General features: G+C 36.5%; 1 long non-coding RNA gene and 1 pseudogene across 1 annotated transcript; one reads left to right on the plus strand and one right to left on the minus strand.

The window, feature by feature from the left end:
* Positions 1 to 77: 77 nt before the first annotated feature.
* On the minus strand, positions 78 to 1,099 carry LOC134329130 (uncharacterized). The gene is made up of 2 exons (XR_010014786.1): positions 930 to 1,099; positions 78 to 640 (listed from the first exon to the last, which is right to left on the minus strand). It is a non-coding gene; the product is annotated as an uncharacterized LOC134329130 (long non-coding RNA).
* A 5,402-nt stretch (positions 1,100 to 6,501) lies between these two features.
* Positions 6,502 to 13,486, plus strand: LOC134328480 (NACHT, LRR and PYD domains-containing protein 9-like; annotated as a pseudogene).
* The last annotated feature ends 1,244 nt before the right edge of the window (positions 13,487 to 14,730 follow it).

The following is a 14,730-nucleotide window of genomic DNA, read 5'->3' on the forward strand; positions in this document are numbered from 1 at the left end:
ATTCGTTTTAATTAAACTGATTTTATTAAAACAGAATTATAAGAACTTTGAAACAGATTTTATTAGTAATTTACACATTTTGTATCATATTTTTATTTATTTATTATTATTAAATTATTAATTTTTTCGGTGCATATAAATATTTTTACTTTTCCGAGATTATCTGGCGTACCACCTCGTGCTGCTTCACGTACCACCAGTGGTACGCGTACCACAGTTTGAGAACCACTGCTTTAGACCAATATACAAAATAAAAAAAAATAAGATCCTTGACTCAGTCTATTCAGAATCACTCAATGTTCTTAGAAAAATTGTGACCTTAAATGTTCTGAGGCAAAAAAATATGTAGGAACAGTTGGAAAAATAAGATCCTCTTTCTCTTCAAAATAAATGTTCCTTTTTTTCTTTCAGATCAGGTATATATACATCAAAAATGTTCCATTCAACTCCAAAAACAACTCAATTACTCCAAAAACTCAATTCGATCCAGATCCTACCGTACAGGAGGAACAGGTTCAAGTTAGCTTAACAGGCACAATATCCTCGGGTTGGCTCGCCATCTGATGTCTGGTTCGCTCACACTCGGTTGTAACACGAGCAGCAAGAGAGACTAAAGTTCAGAAAAGGAAAAAAACCTGACCTGTTTTACAGGTCGAAAAAACACAAAATATCTCAATTAATGTCCATTTCATGTGATATCAGCAGTAATTCGCAATCTATTGTGCCATGTGCTCAGCAGTATTCACAAAATGGAGGCTAGATCTGATCTAAAACAGTTATTTTACAAAACTCCACTTAACTAACTTTAACTCATAGCTAATACACTCATACTCAACTTAACAACAATATAAAAAAACATATTTTCACTCAAATATTCACATAAATTAATTTACTCACATATGACAACGAGTTAGAACTTCTAAACTCACCAAAACCAGCTTGTTTCACTGGAAAACAGGGAATTTGTCACCCTAATTGGGTACTGGAGTGGTGAACACCTGTAGAGCTGATTTTTTAGAACTTTTAATTAACTATTTGCAAGAAACGGGCTAAATCTTGCAGCTCTGACGAAATGTCTCCCCTCTTCTCTCTGCTCCGGTCTGTGCACACACCGCCTGTGGCTGTGTGTTTTTTTTTTTTTCCTAAGCTGCAGGGCTGTCTTAAAGAGACAGTACCTTTTTCTAATATGCATTAAGTGGAATGTTTTTACCATTTTAAAAATCTTAATTTATCCCACAAGTTTTTTAAACATAACTAGTTAACATTCTTAACTTATTAGTGACTATTTCAAAATTTTGGAATTTGTAATATAACCTTACTTTACGTGGGTTACACATACATCTCAAATAACTGTGTAATTTTTAAACTAGTTTATTAAAAACAACAACACATCCTGAGTCTCTGAAGGATTAGTGTCTACATTTTGTATTTCGGGTGTAAATTCTGCACATTAAAATGTACCCATCTACTTTCACACTGCATCTGAGAAAACCAGGTAACAATGCTGTACAAATCAGTAAATAATGTTGACTTTTTAATAATAAAGGTAAAATTAGATGAATTCTGTGTAATATAGCTGCTCTAAATATTTACAATTTCAATCATGCTCTTGTCAGCTCATTGTCTTAAATCACCACTCAGCCCTGCTGTCATGAAGTTCCCTTGGCTTCATAATTCCTATTAATTTATGGAGACTATTTACATTGTGACAGGTAGTAATCATTATCATTATTAATATTATTGCACAATGGTATATTAACATACAGAGTTTAAAGTGATCTGTGCTTTTATAGCAGCTTGGGGATGGCAGGGTTCAAGACAGTTTGGTTTGCCGTCTCAGTAGCTATGGGTTTGTGTCTGGGCGGGGGGTGGGGGGTTTTGGTGTAATGGATACTACAGCTCTGGGGGAAAAGCTGCTCCTCAGTCTGTTTGTTCGGGTCTTAATTGTCCTGAATCTTTTGCCCGATGGGAGGGGGACAAACAGTCTGTGACCTGGGCTAGATGAGTCCTTGATGATGTTCCTAGCCCTCTTATGCAGGCAGCTAGTATACAAGGAGCTGAATGGGGAGTTTAGCCTTTTTGAGCTTTCTCAAGAAGAAAATAAGGGGGCGGGGGGGGGGTTGTCTTTCTGGTTCTACTAAAATTCACAATGATCTGTTTTGGTGGGTTAAGGATCAGGTTATTGTCTGTACACCACCCGACCAGATGTTGAACCTCCTCTCTGTAGTGGGACTCATCATTCCCCATCAGTCCTATTATAGTGTCGTCAGCAAACTTCACCATAGTGTTAGAGGAGTGGATGGGTGTGCAGTCGTGTGTGAATAGTGTGAAGAGGGCTGGGCTGAGGACACAGCCCTGTAGTACTCCTGTGTTCAGGGTTAGTGTGGAAGAAGTGCGGTTACCCACTCTGACGTTCTGCGGTCTGTTTATAATGAAGTCTAGAATACATGAGCAAAGTGTGTTGTTTAATCCCAGATTGCTGAGCTTGCTTACCAATTTATGGGGGGCTATTGTATTAAAAGCAGAGCTAAAGTCCACAAAAAGCAATCTGTTTCCCCGGTAGGCAAACTGGTGGCTGTCTAGTGCGGATGTTGACTCTGATGTATGTTAGAACACGTCTCTTCATGATGGGTGTCAGGGCAACTGGGCGATAGTCAGTGAGGCCCCTGGCTGCTTGCTTTTTGGGTACCAGGACAATAGTAGTGAATTTGAGGCATTCATGCATAAATAAATAAATAAAAGCAACATATTGATGTTTAACACATTTTAAAAAATTACAATTATAATGATTTTGGTGCAAAAAGTTTTTTGTTGATGCATAAATCAATAAATGATCATTTATATACCCACACTTTTATACCTGCTGCTCTCTGGTCTCCTAAACACACTTATTATGACATCACAAGATTCTCTCAGCCAGGCTGCACTTTCATCACCCAGCATCTCTAACTGCTCTCTGTTATCCAATCACATTATATCTGTCATGTGTTCATTTACATTCATTTATTCATATTCAGTCATTCATAATCAGTTATTTATATTCATTCCTTCATTTATGTGTAAAGTGATAGCTCAGTGGTTAAGGTACTGGACTAGTAAACAGAAGGTTGCCGGTTCAAGCCCCGCCACCACCAAGTTGCCACTGTTGGGTCCCTGAGCAAGGCCCTTAACCCTAAATTGCTCATTGTGTTCCGCTCACTGTGTAAGTCGCTTTGGATAAAAGCGTCTGCTAAATGCTGAAAATGTAAATGTGTAGCAACCAGCAGGGGTCGCAGTTACATTAGTTTTGAGGTGGTTATGAGCCGTTTAACAGACCTGAGATTTGAAAGCACAACTTTGACATGTCAGTTCTTGTGTGTTGGTGTGTTTTACTGCTGTATCACCTAAGTGCAGTAATCACATGTGAATTAATACCTGCAATAAGAGCTTAAAATTCCTTTTCTTATGACTTTAAAGTAAACGTTTTTCAAATCTGCTTTAATAAAGTCAATTACATTTTCGACATTTAGTAAACGTTTTTTTAAAAGTGACTTACAGTACTGTGACAATATACAGTGTAAGCAATTAAGAGTTAAGGGCCTTGCTTACAGGAGCAACCTGGCAGTGGTGGGGCTTGAGCCAGCAATCTTCTGATTATTAGTCCAGTACCTTAACCACTAGGCTATAACGTCCACTAGCCTACAGTTTGATCTGTGATGACTGTATGTTAACTAAACTGTTTAGCATTATTGTGAGCTCTAGTCCATTGCTATGTATATTTTAATTCGTTTATTCATCAGCTTCTTATCATAATTCAGGTCATGGGGAGCTAAAGTTTAACCCAGAGCTCATTAGGTGAAATACAAGGAGACATAATACATAATTAGTTATTAGTTATATTTTTAAAAGTATTTATCTAATGCAGTTCATACACGTTACTATTTAAACTCTGTAAGTACACTGAATGAATATTTATGTAGTGTTCTTTGCAAGTATAATTACAGCATCATGTGAAATCCATTAATTCTATAAAAAGTAAAAATACATAACATAGTATTTAAAAAGTACCTGAATATGTTCTTAAATATGATTAGTTTCCATATTAGAATTAAATAACACTGAAATATAATTACAATTATTATTCTTATATTTATTATATTATTCTTATTATTATATCAACTATTGTAAAAACGTTTTATTATTGTACCAATAAGTAACTTTCTAAAAAAAATACACTTAAGTAAAACCTTTGTATAATATATTAAGTGTGCTTTAAGTGAAATACTACTGCAGTTGTTATATATACTTTCAAAAATATACCAAACATCTAAAATATTTAAGAAGTTTATTTAATTAAATGAAACCTAATTTGAACTAAAAGTATACCTCATGGTGATGCATTTATTAAAAGTATACTTTTTGATAATTTTTGACATATTTTAACATATTTAAATTAAGTACATTTGTTTTCACTAGGGCATTATCACAGAAGAGTTCAATCTCCTTTACATAATTAAATACCTTATCGTTCACAGTTTCATACCGTTTGTAAAACTCGTCCCTTCCCTTGTACATCATGGTTTCAACACCATAACCCTAAGATGGGGGTACTCAGTTGTACTGTTGTTGTCAAGTACGGACAGAGTAAAATATGGTTGTAATAAAGTATGATGTCTGCATAACCAACACAGTATTCATATCAATTACTGCAGTTTTAATTAATAAAGGTCTGATGCTTCTGATATCGATTATGTAAATTATATATTTTACATAGATTTAATGTTTCTTTTTATGCCCATATTTACTGCACGTATTTAACACACAATTACTGTTTTATAATTACAACAACTTAAGATTTTGCTGAAATAAAAAAGGTACAAAATGTGGTAATTGCTACCGTTCCTCTAATATGTTCAGTTTAGTAAATAATCAGAAAAAGTGAGTAAAAGTGTGCAGGAAATGGCATCATTAAATGAGTCTCCTGTAGATGGTGTTATTGTAACTTATTTTCACTTGATCAGACATAAAATGTGACCAGAGGTGCAGAAAATTTTACAGAAGACTGTATTTCAGGATCACAGATATTTTCGGAATGAGAGTTTGGACTGTGGTAATAAGACTGTGGTAATAAAACTGCGGCTGCTAGTTTGAGTGCAGCATTCACATGTAGACAAATTGTTGTTCAAATTTGTTCTTCAGTAGTAACACATGAAGGCTGTTTAATCTTATTTACACACACAAAAATATAATTTTGATTATTGTCTGATTCTGTGTTTTCAACAGTTTATAAACTAAAATCCTCTCTAGTGTAGATTCAGATTGTACTCACGACTATTGTACTCAGAAAGCAAGAGATCAGTTGAAGGAGGAGCAGTTGAAGGCAGCTTGAAAAACCGGTCCGGTAAAGTGAAGGTGGAATTTGAAAGAAGTTTTCGAGAAAGTCATGGTGAGTATCTGAATATAAAATATAATATGTGAATGTTATACATCTGTACTTAATGGAGAAGTTTTAAGTATTGCTTTTTTATTATCTGATGTGTTTTGTAAAGGGAACTGCCTGAAAATACAGCTCATTTAGACCATGACCACATACGTCTTTAGAATGTGAGTCTCTGTTCAGGCTTACTTGCAGGAACCAAAGAGAACTATGTACAAGCAGAACCAAGATAATGATTAGAGGTGTTGGGGTTGTTTTACATACACAGGGAGAAACAGGTTTTGTGGTTAACTAGTTACCAAAAGTTAATGGACACCTTGACATTTTACCTAACACAGAGACTGTCACTGACAACACATGACCATTATTGAGCAGTGCTGACACAGAATGAGAACTTTTGACTATTGACTGTGCAAGTGCTAATAGTGGAAGATAGGTAGTCTGTATCGCTCTTAAACACTGACCCACTGTGCATGCCAAGGCATATAATTTATCTAAATAGTAAGCTATTGGGCATTTCATACCACCATGCTCCTAAGGCTTGTTTGGATCATAAAGGCCAAGAGCTGGTGCAGATAAAAGGCTAATTTTAGCTTCACAAAAGCAGTTGTGTGTACAACAGGGTGTTGTCCAGGTATCCCTTTAAACAGATCAGACAGTGGTTGTGAAAAAGCAGCATAGGATTCTACACAGGGTCTAGAGTACTTGTATAGACCCGAGAAAGCTCGCAATTTGTGTACTGTAGTTATGGTTAGAGTTATGTGTAGTCCCTGGCTTGCTATGTCTACAGCATTATTTGAATGTGATCAAGTCCCATTTCCCTTGGGTTAAATTTCTTTGGATAGTTTGTCCAGTGTAACTGAATCTAAAGGGACATGGCTGATCTCTACTCTAGTAATTTCACCTCCTCTTTTCTGTAATTACATAAACACAGCAAGATGTGAGTTTAGATTAACTAAACCAACTGCTAGTTAAGCTAGCTGTCTGATTACTTTTTCATGTGCCTGGAGGTGTTTATGAACTGAAACTTTACTTGTATTTTATATAGTTTATTTATTTATTGGTTTTACCCCTACTCCAGGGTGATGGAGGATGCGAGACCAGATTCACCTGAACCCAGCTGTGTCTCCATGAAGAGCGACCAGTCAATGGGACATCCACTTGACTTTAAAGATGGAGAATGTTCTACTAATCTACTGAGGTCAGTATAATCTCATGGTGTGTTAGTGCATTAGGGTTTCAGTATGGACTGATGATTCCTCATCAGAACTAAGTAACGTTTAGAAAAATACTTATTTTTTTTATTTATTCATAAAGAGTGACTAGTTAGTGGAGCATCCAAACCAATTTAGAGATTCTTCTACTGATCTGAGGTAAAATAGATGTTTGACAATCCAAACTGTGTAGGACTGTCAGGACCTCTTTGGTTAAGTCCAAGACTATTAATAGCTTTAGTTTATAGAGTCTACACTGGTCAAATTCAAGACCAAGTCCAAATGAGAAAAATAATAACACTGCAATAATAATATTGATTGCTGATTTATTTAAGAATGTTAATTCAGATCCGCTGTGGTTGAATTATCATACTGGTGTTAAACAAAAAAGCATTGTGAACTGCTGAGGTTGCAGACATTTATAACTCATACATGTATTAACTTTAAGATTACGATTAATCTCAGAATCATTAAGATGATCAGTTTCTGTATTACAGTGATAGCAGGGGCCAGTGATAGCAGGGGCCAGTGATAGCGCAGTGGTTAAGGTACTGGACTAGTAAACAGAAGGTTGCCGGTTCAAGCCCCGCCACCACCAAGTTGCCACTGTTGGGTCCTTTAGCAAGGCCCTTAACCCTAAATTGCTCATTGTGTAAGTCGCTTTGGATTAAAGCGTCTGCTAAATTTGTTTACTTTTTATATACTTTAAAAGACTTATTTGTACTTTATATTATAGCACACTTGTTTACTTTTTATATACTTTAAAGACTTATTTGTACTTTATTTATAGCACACTTGTAGAGTTCCCGAGCCTCCCAACATACATTTCAATGTACAACTGCTGCTAACATTTGTACAAATGACAAATAAACTTGAAACTTGAAACTAGAAACTTAAATGCTGAAAATGTAAATGTATTACAACCTGCTTAAATATGAAACATGAACAATTACAGCTGCTAGATTCAATTTGTTTATCTCTGGATTAAACTTGCTTAAAGAGACTTTATATTGTACAGCACTGCACTTAAAGCTTTTCTGCAATAAATCAGAAACAGAAGTGCTTTACATGGTGGGTTTATCCTGTAAAACTGTGGTATTTTTTAACAAGTTTACATTACTGTGAACACTTCAGAATGAAACTGATTAAATCTTCTATACAGTTTCCAGCTTGAATTAGGGTGCAAGTTTTACATTTCAAATTTCAACCTCTACACATTCATTTTAGTTCTTTTATTTTTGGTTTTACTTGTATCCAAGTGTGATGAAGGGTATGAGACCAGATTCACCTGAACCCAGCTGTGTCTCCATGAAGAGCGACCAGTCAATGAGACAGCCACTTACATTTAAAGATGGAGGCGATTCTACTGATCTGAGGTCAGTATAATCTTATGTTATAGTGCAGTGTTTTTACTTACAGTTCCACCTAATCAAATTTATTAATCTCATTAAACTCAGTGCACTAAGTAATTTATTCATAAAATTAATAATCATCTAGGAAATGTTTCAGTAACAGGATGATAGAACCTGCTAGTGCTCAATACTGTCTTATTTGTCTTTTTACAGACCACAAAATAAGACATTAAATGTTACTTACAAAGATCAGCTGGAATCCATATTTAAGGTTTGTATGTATGTGTGTGTAATAATAATAATGCTAATCTAGTTTGCTGATGGTAAATGAATACTATGAAGGATCATATGTTGATTTTAGATTCTAGATGTTGTTCTGCTTTTTACTGACCTGAATGTTTTTTTAATTTTTTTAGTTATTGGGACTCATTAGGGGTATTAAACATACAACCTTCCACATTTTCATTATTAGGACTGGTTTAGGCAGAGGTAAAATTGTAACGGTTATGGGGGCTAGACCGACAGGAGGGCGGACACAAATGCAGAGATGTATAATAACCAAAATATTTTTATTGATAATTAAAGACAAGACAGGGGAAATACAAGACCGAAACAACGCTAAACAAAATACAAAGACCAAACTGGCTAAATGCTAGTAAGCTAAACTAAACACAAAGGAACTAAGCTAAATGCTAACTAATCTAAACATACAAAGACTAAGCTAAACAGGAACTAGACAGGACAACACAAACTAAACTGGACTACAAAAACTAAACAGGTCTAAAACTAAAGAACAAAGGCAAACACACAGAGCTAAGAAACAAAGGGCTAAGGCTAAACAGAGAGCTAACGAACAAAGGGCTAAACAGACAAGAACATTAGACAAACAAGACATAAACAGAACAAACAAACCGGAGGAGACGGACCAGAGTTACCAAACGCGAACAGAGTTACACAAAATAGTCTCCAACCAGCATTTCCCTGATCCTCTCCTAAATGCAGGCAGCTAACCAATCAGGAGAGGGAGGCTGGCTGGAGACTGGGGCGAGAAGGGCGTGGCAGGAGACTGAGTGTGCACATGGAGAGAAGGGCGTGGCACACAGGAGCTCCAGAGCACAGAGGGGCTGAAAACGTGACAAAAATACAAGTTTAAATTCAGTAAATGATTAATGTGGCACACACTGGTTATTATACTAGCTAATGTATCACAATATCAAGTTTCAGTATAATGTTAGAACTACATCATTCCTTATATGGTGACATCACTCATCTTTCTTTATTACCTCATGGTGCTACTTGTGATGATCTGTTCCTAAATTCCTCAACAGGAACTGGAGCTCAAAGTCATCAACATGTTAAAGAATGAGCTAAACAAGTTCAAAAAGCTCCTGAATGAAGATTATCCAGCATGCTCTGAGCAGGAGGTGAAGGATGTGGATGATCTGAGTAGTTTCAGAGAGGGGGCGCTAAAGATCACACTGAATGTTCTAAAGGTCATGAACCAGACAGACCTCGCTAACACCCTGCAGAGGAGTAAGAGACCTAAATACTTAAATCAATAATTTCTTTAACATTATATTAAAATTCTTCCATATTTATCTTGGGTCTAGTGTCATCTGGGCTTTTGATTGGTCATTTGATTCTATTATGTAACATTTTATGAGCACCAGGTGCTTGATATTAGATGAGAATTCTGACATTGGTCACTACATCTCTACAAATCCATTATAATTTAAAATAGAAAATCCTATATTTAATATTATTTTTAAAAAATAGAAAATACTTTAGAAGTGAATCTATTATTTATTTAAATTAATTAAATTATATACTGTGTTCCTTGATCATGCTGGAAAATATTGATACATGAATAATTGATTCATAATTTCTGTTTATTAGAACTACAAGTCCCTGTATATCAGAAAGAACTCAAATCCAATCTGAGAGAGAACTGTAAAAGAATTAATGAAGGAATCTCCCAGCATGGAAGCTCAGAACTTCTGAATGAGATCTACACAGAGCTCTACATCACAGAGGGTTGGAGTGGAGATGTCAATAATGAACATGAGGTCAGACAGATTGAAGCAGCATCCAGGAGACCAGCAGCACAGGAGATTCCCATCAAATGCAACGACCTCTTTAAAGACACGTCCATCAGAACTGTGCTGACTAAAGGAATCGCTGGAATTGGAAAAACAGTCTCAGTGCAGAAGTTCATTCTGGACTGGGCTGAAGGAAAAGCAAATCAGGACGTCATCTTCATATTTCCACTTCCTTTTAGAGAGCTAAACTTGATGAAGCAGGAAAATCTCAGTCTGATGGAACTTCTTTATCAGTTTTTCCCAGAAGTAAAAGGTCTGACATCATTAGACTGTGATGCTTATAAAGTTTTGTTAATCTTTGATGGTCTTGATGAGTGTCGACTTCCTCTAGATTTTCAAAATAATGAGCGATTGTGTAACATAACAAAGTCAGTAAAAATGGATGTGCTGCTGACAAACCTCATTAAGGGGAACGTGCTTCCCTCTGCTCACCTCTGGATCACCACTCGACCAGGAGCAACCAATCAGATCCCTCCTGAGTGTGTAGACCAGGTAACAGAAGTACGAGGGTTCAGTGACCCACAGAAAGAGGAGTACTTCAGGAAGAGGATCAGTGATGAGAACCTGGCTAGTAAAATCATCACTCACATGAAGTCATCAAGAAGCCTCTACATCATGTGTCACATTCCAGTTTTCTGCTGGATTTCAGCCTCTGTTCTAGAGAGAATTCTGAATGAAGCCGAGGGGAGATCCCCAAAACTCTGACTCAAATGTTCACTTACTTTCTGATCTTTCAGATAAAACACAAGGAACAAAAGTATCATGGGAAATCTGAGCCTGATCCACATCCGACCAGAAAGACAATACTGGCACTGGGAAAACTGGCCTTTCAACAGCTGGAGAAGGGAAACCTGATCTTCTATGAAGAAGACCTGACAGAGTGTGGCATTGACGTTAGAGAAGTGTCAGTGTACTCAGGAGTCTGCACCCAAATATTCAAAAAAGAGTCTGGGCTGCACCTGGGTCAGATCTTCAGCTTTGTGCACCTGAGTGTTCAGGAGTTTCTGGCTGCTTTATATGTATTTCTCACCTTCATCAACAAAAACAGAAATGTGCTGGTGATGCAAAACACTGGATTCTTTAACATCGTTAAAAACTATACAAACATGTATGACTTTCTGAAGAGTGCAGTGGACAAGGTCTTACAGAGTAAGAATGGACACCTGGATCTTTTCCTTCGCTTCCTTCTGGGTCTCTCACTAAAGTCCAGTCAGACTCTTTTACGAGGCCTACTGCCACAAATAAGAAGCAACTCTTACAACAAAGAGGAAACAGTCAGGTACATCAAGGAGAAGATCAGTGAGAATCCCTCTCCAGAGAAATCTATCAATCTGTTCCACTGTCTGAATGAACTGAACGATGATTCTCTAGTGCAGGAAGTCCAAAAATACCTTAACATAGGTTCTGTTTATCACAACAGACACCATCTCTCCCCTGCTGAGTGGTCGGCTCTGGTGTTTGTGTTGCTGAACTCAGATCAGAAGCTGGATGTGTTTAATTTAAATAAATATTATCCATCACATGAAGGTCTTTTGAAGATGCTGCCTTTGGTAAAAGAATCTAGAACAGCTCAGTGAGTCATTTATTGATGTGTTTTATTCATGATTTCATCACACAAACACTAATATTTAATATATAAACCTACACTGTTGCTGTCTGATCTCAACATGTCTGAAATTTACATCTAATTTAGTAATGTAAATAATAATGTAAATAATAATGTTAACTGTTTTTGCACCTCCTACTAACTTGCACTCTGCTAATTACACTGAAATCTGGTATTAAATTGTGGAAATTATAAACCACAAAACTTCAAAAATATCAGGACTAAATGGTGAAGTTCAGTAATAAAGAGAGAAATGCATTAATAATAGACAATATTTTTAAATAAAAACACTCATGTTAGCATGAACAGGGCGCTCAGGTGGTACAGTGGTAAAGTACACTAGTTTACTTTTGATGAGATCTGAGGATGTTAGCATGGTGGGAATTGATCTGACTGATGTGTAATCATGTTTTCAGGAGAATTAATTTTACTCTGATGAAAACACAATAATCAGATCATTTTGACAGTATCATGAATCAGACGTGGAATAAACAGAGCTCAGTTTACATAAACATGACGTGTAAATTACATGTTTAGACTCGTGCACTAGTTTTATACAGAATGTAGAATTTCACCTGAAAGCAGGAGCAGAAGTATTTGTACCTCTAACCCTGAATGTTAGTGACAGCAGTTTCTACGTAGAGCTTCCTGAAAATTATTAGTTCCCAGTCGTGCTGTAGGAAGTAAAAAAAAAAAAAAAAGTAGAAACACTGGTGACATTGACATTGGTGACACACACACACACACATTTTCATTTATGTTTTAGGATAGAGACAGAAATCAAGTTGTCATTTATAATCTGTGAGTAACATTGTATTAATTTTCAGTAGCTACATGGCTATAATTAGCGCTTCCACTATTTTGGACTGTGTAGAAATGTGAAGCATTGCCCCTTTGTAAATCAGCACAGTAGAGCTGTTCTGCTATTGGTTCATTCATTAATTCAACTGTTTTCACATTTATCTGCAATGCAGTCTGATCTGATTATTTCCCTCCAGGTTGTGGAATTGTCATCTAACAGAGAAAAGTTGTGAAGTTTTGTCCTCAGTTCTCAGTTTAAACTCCTCCAGTCTGAAACATCTGATCCTTAGTTACAATACACTGAAGGATTCAGGAGTGAAGCTGCTCTCTGCTGGACTGGAGAATCCACACTGTAAACTGGAGAAACTGGAGTAAGATCTTCACTTTCACTAAGTTTTTACACATTTATTTATTTACACTAATCACTTAATCCTGGGAAACAATCAGTGTAAACAAATCTTACACACACTTTTTGAGACAATGTTGAAATGATTACTGATTCCAAATAATCAATTCAACTGCATTCACTTTCATCTGATTCATCTGATTATTTATCTCCAGGTTGTGGGGTTGTAATCTAACAGAGGAAAGTTGTGAAGTTCTGTCCTCAGTTCTCAGTTTAAACTCCTCCAGTCTGAAACATCTGAACCTGAGTAACAATAAACTGAAGGATTCAGGAGTGAAGTTGCTCTCTGCTGGACTGGAGAATCCACACTGTAAACTGGAGATACTGGAGTAAGATCTTTACTTTTACAAAGTTTTATACACATTCATTCATTTACACTAATCACTTCATCCTGGGAAACAATCAGTGTAAACAAGGAAATCGTCTTAGGGTGACACACACACACTCACACACACACTTTCATTTCAGTTCCTCAGTTCTCAGTTTATACTCCTCCAGTCTGAAACATCTGAACCTGGGTAACAATAAAATAAAGGAGTCAGGAGTGAAGCTGGTCTCTGCTGGACTGGAGAATCCACACTGTAAACTGGAGATACTGGAGTAAGATCTTCACTTTTACAAAGTTTTATACACATTCATTCATTTACACTAATCACTTCATCCTGGGAAACAATCAGTGTAAACAAGGAAATCGTCTTAGGGTGACACACACACACACACACTCACACACACACACACACACACACTTTCATTTCAGTTCCTCAGTTCTCAGTTTATACTCCTCCAGTCTGAAACATCTGAACCTGGGTAACAATAAAATAAATGAGTCAGTAGTGAAGCTGCTCTCTGCTGGACTGGAGAATCCACACTGTAAACTGGAGATACTGGAGTAAGATCTTCACTTTCACATGGTAGATACAGAAGATCATTCATACAGAAACTGTTATTGATGTGTGTATGAGTTTGATATTTTACTCATTTTTCCCACACAAGATAAAACACTTCATCATTAATATAATAGAATAGTTTTACATGTTGAAGATTTCTCAGTGATGTTGTCTGATTGTGGATCTGAATGGAGATGGAGGAGGAGGTGGGAGAAGATGATAATTTTTATTAAATGATTTTCTTCTGCAGTTTGAGAAGCTGCAGTATTACAGATGAAGGTTTTACTGCTCTGGCTTCAGCTCTGAAATTAAATCCATCATCACGTCTAAGAGAACTGTATCTGAGCGGCAATAATCCAAGAGAATCAGGAGTAAAACTGCTCAAGGATCTACAGGTGGATCCGAAATGTAACCTAAAGGAACTAAGGTAACTTGCTTTATACACAGACACACCTATATGCACACACTTAGGCCCACACATACTGAAACACCTTCATATACACACACACACACACACACTGCCTACACATGCAATAGTATTGTAGAATCAGAACTACACCAGTAGTGTAACTGAGCCTTTTGGTGTGTGTGTGTGTGTGTGTGATGGTGTTTATACTGGTTATGGTTGTGTTGAGTCTGATAAGTGACTGAAACATCTGATCATGTCTGATCTCTTCTACAGCTTCTGATTCTAATACACATTGAATTATGAGATAAAGAGCAGTGAAGATAAACACCATGATCTGGTAGATTGAACACTGAGCACCTGGTACATGTAAGTTAGGAGCTGCCAAACAGGGTAGGGGTACATGAAGACTGCTTTAGAAAGCCCTACATTAGCTTGATGCATTAGCATGTTAGTAGTAGATGTTCACTATCTAAAGAAGTTTAAAGAAATTTAAAACTGCTAAAGATGGTGCCTGGAGGAGAACATGAGGGAGATTACTGG

This window comes from Trichomycterus rosablanca, chromosome 15 (assembly GCF_030014385.1).
Source record: "Trichomycterus rosablanca isolate fTriRos1 chromosome 15, fTriRos1.hap1, whole genome shotgun sequence".
Lineage (NCBI taxonomy): Eukaryota > Metazoa > Chordata > Actinopteri > Siluriformes > Trichomycteridae > Trichomycterus > Trichomycterus rosablanca.